The sequence below is a fragment of the Somniosus microcephalus genome, unplaced genomic scaffold, assembly GCF_052327205.1.
Source record: "Somniosus microcephalus isolate GS21.2 unplaced genomic scaffold, FLI_Smic_1.0 unresolved_chr2, whole genome shotgun sequence".
Lineage (NCBI taxonomy): Eukaryota > Metazoa > Chordata > Chondrichthyes > Squaliformes > Somniosidae > Somniosus > Somniosus microcephalus.
Genome location: NW_028225180.1, coordinates 20,998,482 through 21,013,345, shown reverse-complemented (window position 1 = coordinate 21,013,345; position 14,864 = coordinate 20,998,482).

The window sequence follows — 14,864 nt, the reverse complement described above, 5'->3', positions numbered from 1 at the left end:
TGTTCCAGTAATTGTACACACCGTGTCCCTCAAACTCTCACTCTCCGTGTTCCAGTAATTGTACACACCGTGTCCCTCACACTCTCACTCTCCGTGTTCCAGTAATTGTACACACCGTGTCCCTCACACTCTCACTCTCCGTGTTCCAGTAATTGTACACACCGTCTCCCTCACACTCTCACTCTCTGTGTTCCAGTAATTGTACACACCGTGTCCCTCGCACTCTCACTCTCCGTGTTCCAGTAATTGTACACACCGTGTCCCTCACACTCTCACTCTCCGTGTTACAGTAATTGTACACACCGTGTCCCTCACACTCTCACTCTCCGTGTTCCAGTAATTGTACACACCGTGTCCCTCACACGCTCACACTCCGTGTTCCAGTAATTGTACACACCGTGTCCCTCACACTCTCACTCTCCGTGTTCCAGTAATTGTACACACCGTGTCTCTCACACTCTCACTCTCTGTGTTCCAGTAATTGTACACACCGTGTACCTCACACTCTCACTCTCCATGTTCCAGTAATTGTACACACTGTGTCCCTCACACTCTCACTCTCCGTGTTCCAGTAATTGTACACACCGTGTCCCTCGCACTCTCACTCTCCGTGTTCCAGTAATTGTACACACCGTGTCCCTCACACTCTCACTCTCCGTGTTCCAGTAATTGTACACACCGTGTACCTCACACTCTCACTCTCTGTGTTCCAGTAATTGTACACATCGTGTCCCTTACACTCTCACTCTCCGTGTTCCAGGAATTGTACACACCGTGTCCCTCACACTCTCACTATCCGTGTTCCAGTAATTGTACACACCGTGTCCCTCGCACTCTCACTCTCTGTGTTCCAGTAATTGTACACACCGTGTCTCTCACACTCTCACTCTCCGTGTTCCAGTAATTGTACACACCGTGTCCCTCACACTATCTCTCTCCGTGTTCCAGTAATTGGACACACCGTTTCCCTCACACTCTCACTCTCTGTGTTCCTGTAATTGTACACACCGTGTCCCTCACACTCTCACTCTCCGTGTTCCAGTAATTGTACACACCGAGTCCCTCGCACTCTCACTCTCCGTGTTCCAGTAATTGTACACACCATGTCCCTCACACTCTCACTCTCCGTGTTCTAGTAATTGTACACACTGTGTCCCTCACACTCTCACTCTCCGTGTTCCAGTAATTGTACACACAGTGTCCCTCACACCCTCACTCTCCGTGTTCCAGTAATTGTACACACATTGTCCCTCACACCCTCACTCTCCGTGTTCCAGTAATTATACACAGCGTGTCCCTCACACTCTCACTCTCCATGTTCCAGTAATTGTACACACAGTCTCCCTCACACCCTCACTCTCCATGTTCCAGTAATTGTACACACCGTGTCCCTCACACTCTCACTCTCCGTGTTCCAGTAATTGTACACACCGTGTCCCTCACACTCTCACTCTCCGTGTTCCAGTATTTGTACACACCGTGTCCCTCACACTCTCACTCTCTGTGTTCCAGTATTTGTACACACCGTGTCCCTCGCACTCTCACTCTCCGTGTTCCAGTAATTGTACACACCGTTTCCCTCACACTCTCACTCTCAGTGTTCCAGTAATTGTACACACTGTGTCCCTCACACTCTCACTCTCCGTGTTCCAGTAATTGTACACACCGTGTCCCTCGCACTCTCACTCTCCGTGTTCCAGTAATTGTACACACCATGTCCCTCACACTCTCACTCTTCATGTTCCAGTAATTGTACACACCGTGTCCCTCACACTCTCACTCTCCGTGTTCCAGTAATTGTACACACCGTGTCCCTCACACTCTCACTCTCCGTGTTCCAGTAATTGTACACACCGTGTCCCTCACACCCTCACTCTCCGTGTACCAGTAATTGTACACACCGTGTCCCTCACACTCTCACTCTCCGTGTTCCAGTAATTGTCCACACTGTGTCCCTCACACTCTCACTCTCCGTGTTCCAGTAATTGTACACACCGTGTACCTCACACTCTCACTCTCCGTGTTCCAGTAATTGTACACACCGTGTCCCTCACACTCTCACTCTCCATGTTCCAGTAATTGTACACACAGTGTCCCTCACACCCTCACTCTCCATGTTCCAGTAATTGTACACACCGTGTCCCTCACACTCTCACTCTCCGTGTTCCAGTAATTGTACACACCGTGTCCCTCACACTCTCACTCTCCGTGTTCCAGTATTTGTACACACCGTGTCCCTCACACTTTCACTCTCTGTGTTCCAGTATTTGTACACACCGTGTCCCTCGCACTCTCACTCTCCGTGTTCCAGTAATTGTACACACCGTTTCCCTCACACTCTCACTCTCCGTGTTTCAGTAATTGTGCACACCGTGTCCCACACACTCTCACTCTCCATGTTCCAGTAATTGTACACCGTGTCCCTCGCACTCTCACTCTCTGTGTTCCAGTAATTGTACACACTGTGTCCCTCGCACTCTCACTCTCCATGTTCCAGTAATTGTACACACCGTGTCCCTCACACTCTCACTCTCAATGTTCCAGTAATTGTACACACCGTGTCCCTCACACTCTCACTCTCCATGTTCCAGTAATTGTACACACCGTGTCCCTCACACCCTCACTCTCCGTGTTCCAGTAATTGTACACACCGTGTCCCTCACACTCTCACTCTCCGTGTTCCAGTAATTGTCCACACTGTGTCCCTCACACTCTCACTCTCCATGTTCCAGTAATTGTACACACCGTGTACCTCACACTCTCACTCTCCGTGTTCCAGTAATTGTACACACCGTGTCCCTCACACTCTCACTCTCCATGTTCCAGTAATTGTACACACCGTGTCTCTCAAACTCTCACTCTCCGTGTTCCAGTAATTGTACACACCGTGTCCCTCACACTCTCACTCTCCGTGTTCCAGTAATTGTACACACCGTTTCCCTCACACTCTCACTCTCCGTGTTCCAGTAATTGTACACACCGTGTCCCTCACACTCTCACTCTCCGTGTTCCTGTAATTGTACACAACGTGTCCCTCACACTCTCACTCTCCATGTTCCAGTAATTGTACACACCGTGTCACTCACACTCTCACTCTCCATGTTCCAGTAATTGTACACACCGTGTACCTCACACTCTCACTCTCCATGTTCCAGTAATTGTCCACACCGTGTCCCTCGCACTCTCACTCTCCGTGTTCCAGTAATTGTACACACTGTGTCCCTCCCGCTCTCACTCTCCGTGTTCCAGTAATTGTACACACCGTGTCCCTCGCACTGTCACTCTCCGTGTTCCAGTAATTGTACACATCGTGTCCCTCGCACTCTCACTCTCCGTGTTCCAGTAATTGTACACACCGTGTCCCTCACACTCTCACTCTCCGTGTTCCAGTAATTGTACACACCGAGTCCCTCACACTCTCACTCTCCGTGTTCCAGTAATTGTACACATCGTCTCCCTCACACTCTCACTCTCCGTGTTCCAGTAATTGTACACACCGTGTCCCTCACACTCTCACTCTCCGTGTTCCAGTAATTGTACACACCGTGTCCCTCACACTCTCACTCTCCGTGTTCCAGTAATTGTACACACCGTGTCCCTCACACTCTCACTCTCTGTGTTCTAGTAATTGTACACACCGTGTCCCTCACACTCTCACTCTCCGTGTTCCAGTAATTGTACACACCGTGTCCCTCACACTCTCACTCTCCGTGTTCCAGTAATTGTACACACCGTGTCCCTCACACTCTCACTCTCTGTGTTCTAGTAATTGTACACACCGTGTCCCTCACACTCTCACTCTCCGTGTTCCAGTAATTGTACACACCGTGTCCCTCACACGCTCACTCTCCGTGTTCCAGTAATTGTACACACCGTGTCCCTCACACTCTCACTCTCCGTGTTCCAGTAATTGTACACACCGTGTCCCTCGCACTCTCACTCTCCATGTTCCAGTAATTGTACACATCGTGTCCCTCGCACTCTCACTCTCTGTGTTCCAGTAATTGTACACACCGAGTCCCTCACACTCTCACTCTCCGTGTTCCAGTAATTGTACACACCGAGTCCCTCACACTCTCCGTGTTCCAGTAATTGTACACATTGTGTCCCTCACACTCTCACTCTCCCTGTTCCAGTAATTGTACACACCGTGTCCCTCACACTCTCACTCTCCGTGTTCTAGTAATTGTACACACCGTGTCCCTCACACTCTCACTCTCCGTGTTCCAGTAATTGTACACACCGTGTCCCTCACACGCTCACTCTCCGTGTTCCAGTAATTGTACACACCGTGTCCCTCACACTCTCACTCTCCGTGTTCCAGTAATTGTACACACCGTGTCCCTCACACTCTCACTCTCCGTGTTCCAGTAATTGTACACACCGTGTCCCTCACACTCTCACTCTCCATGTTCCAGTAATTGTACACCCCGAGTCCCTCACACTCTCACTCTCCGTGTTCCATTAATTGTACACATCGTCTCCCTCACACTCTCACTCTCCGTGTTCCAGTAATTGTACGCACCGAGTCCCTCACACTCTCCGTGTTCCAGTAATTGTACACACCGTGTCCCTCACACTCTCACTCTGTGTTCCAGTAATTGTACACACCGTGTCCCTCACACTCTCACTCTCCGTGTTCCAGTAATTGTACACACCGTGTCCCACACACGCTCACTCCCCGTGTTCCAGTAATTGTACACACTGTGTCCCTCACACTCTCACTCTCCGTGTTCCAGTAATTGTACACACCGTGTCCCTCACACTCTCACTCTCCGTGTTCCAGTAATTGTACACACGTGTCCCTCACACTCTCACTCTCCGTGTTCCAGTAATTGTACACACCGTCTCCCTCACACTCTCACTCTCTGTGTTCCAGTAATTGTACACACCGTGTCCCTCGCACTCTCACTCTCCGTGTTCCAGTAATTGTACACACCGTGTCCCTCACACTCTCACTCTCCGTGTTACAGTAATTGTACACACCGTGTCCCTCGCACTCTCACTCTCCCTGTTCCAGTAACTGTGCACACCGTGTCCCTCGCACTCTCAATCTCCGTGTTCCAGTAATTGTACGCACTGCGTCCCTCACACTCTCGCTCTCCGTGTTCCAGTAATTGTACACACCGTATCCCTCACAATCTCACTCTCCGTGTTCCAGTAATGGTACACTCCATGTCCCTTGTACTCTCAGTCTCCGTGTTCCAGTAATTGTACACACCGTGTCCCTCACACACTCACTTTCCGTATTCCAGTAATTGTACACACTGTGTCCCTCACACTCTCGCTCTCCGTGTTCCAGGAATTGTACACAGTGTTTCCCTCACACTCTCACTCTCCGTGTTCCAGTAATTGTACACACCGTGTCTCTCACACTCTCACTCTCTGTGTTCCAGTAATTGTACACACCGTGTACCTCACACTCTCACTCTCCATGTTCCAGTAATTGTACACACTGTGTCCCTCACACTCTCACTCTCCGTGTTCCAGTAATTGTACACACCGTGTCCCTCGCACTCTCACTCTCCGTGTTCCAGTAATTGTACACACCGTGTCCCTCACACTCTCACTCTCCGTGTTCCAGTAATTGTACACACCGTGTACCTCACACTCTCACTCTCTGTGTTCCAGTAATTGTACACATCGTGTCCCTTACACTCTCACTCTCCGTGTTCCAGGAATTGTACACACCGTGTCCCTCACACTCTCACTATCCGTGTTCCAGTAATTGTACACACCGTGTCCCTCGCACTCTCACTCTCCGTGTTCCAGTAATTGTACACACCGTGTCTCTCACACTCTCACTCTCCGTGTTCCAGTAATTGTACACACCGTGTCCCTCACACTCTCTCTCTCCGTGTTCCAGTAATTGGACACACCGTTTCCCTCACACTCTCACTCTCTGTGTTCCTGTAATTGTACACACCGTGTCCCTCACACTCTCACTCTCCGTGTTCCAGTAATTGTACACACCGAGTCCCTCGCACTCTCACTCTCCGTGTTCCAGTAATTGTACACACCATGTCCCTCACACTCTCACTCTCCGTGTTCTAGTAATTGTACACACTGTGTCCCTCACACTCTCACTCTCCGTGTTCCAGTAATTGTACACACAGTGTCCCTCACACCCTCACTCTCCGTGTTCCAGTAATTGTACACACATTGTCCCTCACACCCTCACTCTCCGTGTTCCAGTAATTATACACACCGTGTCCCTCACACTCTCACTCTCCATGTTCCAGTAATTGTACACACAGTCTCCCTCACACCCTCACTCTCCATGTTCCAGTAATTGTACACACCGTGTCCCTCACACTCTCACTCTCCGTGTTCCAGTAATTGTACACACCGTGTCCCTCACACTCTCACTCTCCGTGTTCCAGTATTTGTACACACCGTGTCCCTCACACTCTCACTCTCTGTGTTCCAGTATTTGTACACACCGTGTCCCTCGCACTCTCACTCTCCGTGTTCCAGTAATTGTACACACCGTTTCCCTCACACTCTCACTCTCAGTGTTCCAGTAATTGTACACACTGTGTCCCTCACACTCTCACTCTCCGTGTTCCAGTAATTGTACACACCGTGTCCCTCGCACTCTCACTCTCCGTGTTCCAGTAATTGTACACACCATGTCCCTCACACTCTCACTCTTCATGTTCCAGTAATTGTACACACCGTGTCCCTCACACTCTCACTCTCCGTGTTCCAGTAATTGTACACACCGTGTCCCTCACACTCTCACTCTCCGTGTTCCAGTAATTGTACACACCGTGTCCCTCACACCCTCACTCTCCGTGTTCCAGTAATTGTACACACCGTGTCCCTCACACTCTCACTCTCCGTGTTCCAGTAATTGTCCACACTGTGTCCCTCACACTCTCACTCTCCGTGTTCCAGTAATTGTACACACCGTGTACCTCACACTCTCACTCTCCGTGTTCCAGTAATTGTACACACCGTGTCCCTCACACTCTCACTCTCCATGTTCCAGTAATTGTACACACAGTGTCCCTCACACCCTCACTCTCCATGTTCCAGTAATTGTACACACCGTGTCCCTCACACTCTCACTCTCCGTGTTCCAGTAATTGTACACACCGTGTCCCTCACACTCTCACTCTCCGTGTTCCAGTATTTGTACACACCGTGTCCCTCACACTTTCACTCTCTGTGTTCCAGTATTTGTACACACCGTGTCCCTCGCACTCTCACTCTCCGTGTTCCAGTAATTGTACACACCGTTTCCCTCACACTCTCACTCTCCGTGTTTCAGTAATTGTGCACACCGTGTCCCACACACTCTCACTCTCCATGTTCCAGTAATTGTACACCGTGTCCCTCGCACTCTCACTCTCTGTGTTCCAGTAATTGTACACACTGTGTCCCTCGCACTCTCACTCTCCATGTTCCAGTAATTGTACACACCGTGTCCCTCACACTCTCACTCTCAATGTTCCAGTAATTGTACACACCGTGTCCCTCACACTCTCACTCTCCATGTTCCAGTAATTGTACACACCGTGTCCCTCACACCCTCACTCTCCGTGTTCCAGTAATTTTACACACCGTGTCCCTCACACTCTCACTCTCCGTGTTCCAGTAATTGTCCACACTGTGTCCCTCACACTCTCACTCTCCATGTTCCAGTAATTGTACACACCGTGTACCTCACACTCTCACTCTCCGTGTTCCAGTAATTGTACACACCGTGTCCCTCACACTCTCACTCTCCATGTTCCAGTAATTGTACACACCGTGTCCCTCAAACTCTCACTCTCCGTGTTCCAGTAATTGTACACACCGTGTCCCTCACACTCTCACTCTCCTTGTTCCAGTAATTGTACACACCGTGTCCCTCACACTCTCACTCTCCGTGTTCCAGTAATTGTACACACCGTGTCCCTCACACTCTCACTCTCCGTGTTCCTGTAATTGTACACAACGTGTCCCTCACACTCTCACTCTCCATGTTCCAGTAATTGTACACACCGTGTCACTCACACTCTCACTCTCCATGTTCCAGTAATTGTACACACCGTGTACCTCACACTCTCACTCTCCATGGTCCAGTAATTGTCCACACCGTGTCCCTCGCACTCTCACTCTCCGTGTTCCAGTAATTGTACACACTGTGTCCCTCCCACTCTCACTCTCCGTGTTCCAGTAATTGTACACACCGTGTCCCTCGCACTCTCACTCTCCGTGTTCCAGTAATTGTACACATCGTGTCCCTCGCACTCTCACTCTCCGTGTTCCAGTAATTGTACACACCGTGTCCCTCACACTCTCACTCTCCGTGTTCCAGTAATTGTACACACCGAGTCCCTCACACTCTCACTCTCTGTGTTCTAGTAATTGTACACACCGTGTCCCTCACACTCTCACTCTCCGTGTTCCAGTAATTGTACACACCGTGTCCCTCACACGCTCACTCTCCGTGTTCCAGTAATTGTACACATCGTGTCCCTCACACTCTCACTCTCCGTGTTCCAGTAATTGTACACACCGTGTCCCTCACACTCTCACTCTCCGTGTTCCAGTAATTGTACACACCGTGTCCCTCACACTCTCACTCTCCGTGTTCCAGTAATTGTACACACCGTGTCCCTCACACTCTCACTCTCTGTGTTCCAGTAATTGTACACATCGTGTCCCTCGCACTCTCACTCTCCATGTTCCAGTAATTGTACACACCGTGTCCCTCACACTCTCACTCTCCGTGTTACAGTAATTGTACACACCGTGTCCCTCGCACTCTCACTCTCCCTGTTCCAGTAACTGTACACACCGTGTCCCTCGCACTCTCAATCTCCGTGTTCCAGTAATTGTACACACCGTATCCCTCACAATCTCACTCTCCGTGTTCCAGTAATGGTACACTCCATGTCCCTTGTACTCTCAGTCTCCGTGTTCCAGTAATTGTACACACCGTGTCCCTCACACACTCACTTTCCGTATTCCAGTAATTGTACACACTGTGTCCCTCACACTCTCGCTCTCCGTGTTCCAGGAATTGTACACAGTGTTTCCCTCACACTCTCACTCTCCGTGTTCCAGTAATTGTACACACCGTGTCTCTCACACTCTCACTCTCTGTGTTCCAGTAATTTTACACACCGTGTACCTCACACTCTCACTCTCCATGTTCCAGTAATTGTACACACTGTGTCCCTCACACTCTCACTCTCCCTGTTCCAGTAATTGTACACACCGTGTCCCTCGCACTCTCACTCTCCGTGTTCCAGTAATTGTACACACCGTGTCCCTCACACTCTCACTCTCCGTGTTCCAGTAATTGTACACACCGTGTCCCTCACACTCTCACTCTCCGTGTTCCAGTAATTGTACACACCGTGTCCCTCGCACTCTCACTCTCCGTGTTCCAGTAATTGTACACACCGTGTCTCTCACACTCTCACTCTCCGTGTTCCAGTAATTGTACACACCGTGTCCCTCACACTCTCACTCTCCATGTTCCAGTAATTGTACACACCGTTTCCCTCATACTCTCACTCTCTGTGTTCCTGTAATTGTACACACCGTGTCCCTCACACTCTCACTCTCCGTGTTCCAGTAATTGTACACACCGAGTCCCTCGCACTCTCACTCTCCGTGTTCCAGTAATTGTACACACCGTGTCCCTCACACTCTCACACTCCATGTTCCAGTAATTGTAATCACCGTGTCCCTCACAATCTCACTCTCCGTGTTCCAGGAATTGTACACACTGTGTCCCTCACACTCTCACTCTCCGTGTTCCAGTAATTGTACACAGTGTCCCTCACACCCTCACTCTCCGTGTTCCAGTAATTGTACACACAGTGTCCCTCACACTCTCACTCTCCGTGTTCCAGTAATTATACACACCGTGTCCCTCACACTCTCACTCTCCATGTTCCAGTAATTGTACACACAGTCTCCCTCACACCCTCACTCTCCATGTTCCAGTAATTGTACACACCGTGTCCCTCAAACTCTCACTCTCCGTGTTCCAGTAATTGTACACACCGTGTCCCTCACACTCTCACTCTCCGTGTTCCAGTATTTGTACACACCGTGTCCATCACATTCTCACTCTCCGTGTTCCAGTAATTGTACACACCGTGTCCCTCGCACTCTCACTCTCCGTGTTCCAGTAATTGTACACACCATGTCCCTCACACTCTCACTCTCCGTGTTCCAGTAATTGTACACACCGTGTCCCTCACACTCTCACTCTCCGTGTTCCAGTAATTGTGCACACCGTGTCCCTCACACTCTCACTCTCCATGTTCCAGTAATTGTACACCGTGTCCCTCGCACTCTCACTCTCTGTGTTCCAGTAATTGTACACACTGTGTCCCTCGCACTCTCACTCTCCATGTTCCAGTAATTGTACACACCGTGTCCCTCACACTCTCACTCTCCGTGTTCCAGTAAATGTACACACCGTGTCCCTCACACTCTCACTCTCCGTGTTCCAGTAATTGTACCCACCGTGTCTCTCACACCCTCACTCTCCGTGTTCCAGTAATTGTACACACCGTGTCCCTCACGCTCTCACTCTCCGTGTTCCAGTAATTGTCCACACTGTGTCCCTCACACTCTCACTCTCCGTGTTCCAGTAATTGTACACACCGTGTACCTCACACTCTCACTCTCCGTGTTCCAGTAATTGTACACACCGTGTCCCTCACACTCTCACTCTCCATGTTCCAGTAATTGTACACACAGTGTCCCTCACACCCTCACTCTCCATGTTCCAGTAATTGTACACACCGTGTCCCTCACACTCTCACTCTCCGTGTTCCAGTAATTGTACACACCGTGTCCCTCACACTCTCACTCTCCGTGTTCCAGTATTTGTACACACCGTGTCCCTCACACTTTCACTCTCTGTGTTCCAGTATTTGTACACACCGTGTCCCTCGCACTCTCACTCTCCGTGTTCCAGTAATTGTACACACCGTTTCCCTCACACTCTCACTCTCAGTGTTCCAGTAATTGTACACACTGTGTCCCTCACACTCTCACTCTCCGTGTTCCAGTAATTGTACACACCGTGTCCCTCGCACTCTCACTCTCCGTGTTCCAGTAATTGTACACACCATGTCCCTCACACTCTCACTCTCCGTGTTCCAGTAATTGTACACACCGTGTCCCTCACACTCTCACTCTCCGTGTTCCAGTAATTGTGCACACCGTGTCCCTCACACTCTCACTCTCCATGTTCCAGTAATTGTACACCGTGTCCCTCGCACTCTCACTCTCTGTGTTCCAGTAATTGTACACACTGTGTCCCTCGCACTCTCACTCTCCATGTTCCAGTAATTGTACACACCGTGTCCCTCACACTCTCACTCTCAATGTTCCAGTAATTGTACACACCGTGTCCCTCACACTCTCACTCTCCATGTTCCAGTAATTGTACACACCGTTTCCCTCACACCCTCACTCTCCGTGTTCCAGTAATTGTACACACCGTGTCCCTCACACTCTCACTCTCCGTGTTCCAGTAATTGTCCACACTGTGTCCCTCACACTCTCACTCTCCGTGTTCCAGTAATTGTACACACCGTGTACCTCACACTCTCACTCTCCGTGTTCCAGTAATTGTACACACCGTGTCCCTCACACTCTCACTCTCCGTGTTCCAGTAATTGTACACACCGTGTCCCTCACACTCTCACTCTCCGTGTTCCAGTAATTGTACACACCGTGTCCCTCACACTCTCACTCTCCGTGTTCCAGTAATTGTACACACCGTGTCCCTCACACTCTCACTCTCCGTGTTCCTGTAATTGTACACACCGTGTCCCTCACACTCTCACTCTCCGTGTTCCAGTAATTGTACACACCGTGTCCCTCGCACTCTCACTCTCCGTGTTCCAGTAATTGTACACACAGTGTCCCTCGCACTCTCACTCTCCGTGTTCCAGTAATTGTACACACCGTGTCCCTCACACTCTCACTCTCCGTGTTCCAGTAATTGTCCACACTGTGTCCCTCACACTCTCACTCTCCATGTTCCAGTAATTGTACACACCGTGTACCTCACACTCTCACTCTCCGTGTTCCAGTAATTGTACACACCGTGTCCCTCACACTCTCACTCTCCATGTTCCAGTAATTGTACACACCGTGTCCCTCAAACTCTCACTCTCCGTGTTCCAGTAATTGTACACACCGTGTCCCTCACACTCTCACTCTCCGTGTTCCAGTAATTGGACACACAGTGTCCCTCGCACTCTCACTCTCCGTGTTCCAGTAATTGTACACACTGTGTCCCTCACACTCTCACTCTCCGTGTTCCAGTAATTGTACACACCGTGTCCCTCACACTCTCACTCTCCGTGTTCCAGTAATTGTCCACACTGTGTCCCTCACACTCTCACTCTCCATGTTCCAGTAATTGTACACACCGTGTACCTCACACTCTCACTCTCCGTGTTCCAGTAATTGTACACACCGTGTCCCTCACACTCTCACTCTCCATGTTCCAGTAATTGTACACACCGTGTCCCTCAAACTCTCACTCTCCGTGTTCCAGTAATTGTACACACCGTGTCCCTCACACTCTCACTCTCCGTGTTCCAGTAATTGTACACACCGTGTCCCTCACACTCTCACTCTCCGTGTTCCAGTAATTGTACACACCGTGTCCCTCACACTCTCACTCTCCGTGTTCCTGTAATTGTACACAACGTGTCCCTCACACTCTCACTCTCCATGTTCCAGTAATTGTACACACCGTGTCACTCACACTCTCACTCTCCATGTTCCAGTAATTGTACACACCGTGTACCTCACACTCTCACTCTCCATGTTCCAGTAATTGCCCACACCGTGTCCCTCGCACTCTCACTCTCCGTGTTCCAGTAATTGTACACACTGTGTCCCTCCCACTCTCACTCTCCGTGTTCCAGTAATTGTACACACCGTGTCCCTCGCACTCTCACTCTCCGTGTTCCAGTAATTGTACACATCGTGTCCCTCGCACTCTCACTCTCCGTGTTCCAGTAATTGTACACACCGTGTCCCTCACACTCTCACTCTCCGTGTTCCAGTAATTGTACACACCGAGTCCCTCACACTCTCACTCTCCGTGTTCCAGTAATTGTACACATCGTCTCCCTCACACTCTCACTCTCCGTGTTCCAGTAATTGTACACACCGTGTCCCTCACACTCTCACTCTCCGTGTTCCAGTAATTGTACACACCGTGTCCCTCACACTCTCACTCTCCGTGTTCCAGTAATTGTACACACCGTGTCCCTCACACTCTCACTCTCTGTGTTCCAGTAATTGTACACACCGTGTCCCTCACACTCTCACTCTCCGTGTTCCAGTAATTGTACACACCGTGTCCCTCACACGCTCACTCTCCGTGTTCCAGTAATTGTACACACCGTGTCCCTCACACTCTCACTCTCCGTGTTCCAGTAATTGTACACACCGTGTCCCTCACACTCTCACTCTCCGTGTTCCAGTAATTGTGCACACCGTGTCCCTCACACTCTCACTCTCCATGTTCCAGTAATTGTACACCGTGTCCCTCGCACTCTCACTCTCTGTGTTCCAGTAATTGTACACACTGTGTCCCTCGCACTCTCACTCTCCATGTTCCAGTAATTGTACACACCGTGTCCCTCACACTCTCACTCTCAATGTTCCAGTAATTGTACACACCGTGTCCCTCACACTCTCACTCTCCATGTTCCAGTAATTGTACACACCGTTTCCCTCACACCCTCACTCTCCGTGTTCCAGTAATTGTACACACCGTGTCCCTCACACTCTCACTCTCCGTGTTCCAGTAATTGTCCACACTGTGTCCCTCACACTCTCACTCTCCGTGTTCCAGTAATTGTACACACCGTGTACCTCACACTCTCACTCTCCGTGTTCCAGTAATTGTACACACCGTGTCCCTCACACTCTCACTCTCCGTGTTCCAGTAATTGTACACACCGTGTCCCTCACACTCTCACTCTCCGTGTTCCAGTAATTGTACACACCGTGGCCCTCACACTCTCACTCTCCGTGTTCCAGTAATTGTACACACCGTGTCCCTCACACTCTCACTCTCCGTGTTCCTGTAATTGTACACACCGTGTCCCTCACACTCTCACTCTCCGTGTTCCAGTAATTGTACACACCGTGTCCCTCGCACTCTCACTCTCCGTGTTCCAGTAATTGTACACACAGTGTCCCTCGCACTCTCACTCTCCGTGTTCCAGTAATTGTACACACCGTGTCCCTCACACTCTCACTCTCCGTGTTCCAGTAATTGTACACACCGTGTCCCTCACACTCTCACTCTCCGTGTTCCAGTAATTGTCCACACTGTGTCCCTCACACTCTCACTCTCCATGTTCCAGTAATTGTACACACCGTGTACCTCACACTCTCACTCTCCGTGTTCCAGTAATTGTACACACCGTGTCCCTCACACTCTCACTCTCCATGTTCCAGTAATTGTACACACCGTGTCCCTCAAACTCTCACTCTCCGTGTTCCAGTAATTGTACACACCGTGTCCCTCACACTCTCACTCTCCGTGTTCCAGTAATTGTACACACAGTGTCCCTCGCACTCTCACTCTCCGTGTTCCAGTAATTGTACACACTGTGTCCCTCACACTCTCACTCTCCGTGTTCCAGTAATTGTACACACCGTGTCCCTCACACTCTCACTCTCCGTGTTCCAGTAATTGTCCACACTGTGTCCCTCACACTCTCACTCTCCATGTTCCAGTAATTGTACACACCGTGTACCTCACACTCTCAAACTCCGTGTTCCAGTAATTGTACACACCGTGTCCCTCACACTCTCACTCTCCATGTTCCAGTAATTGTACACACCGTGTCCCTCAAACTCTC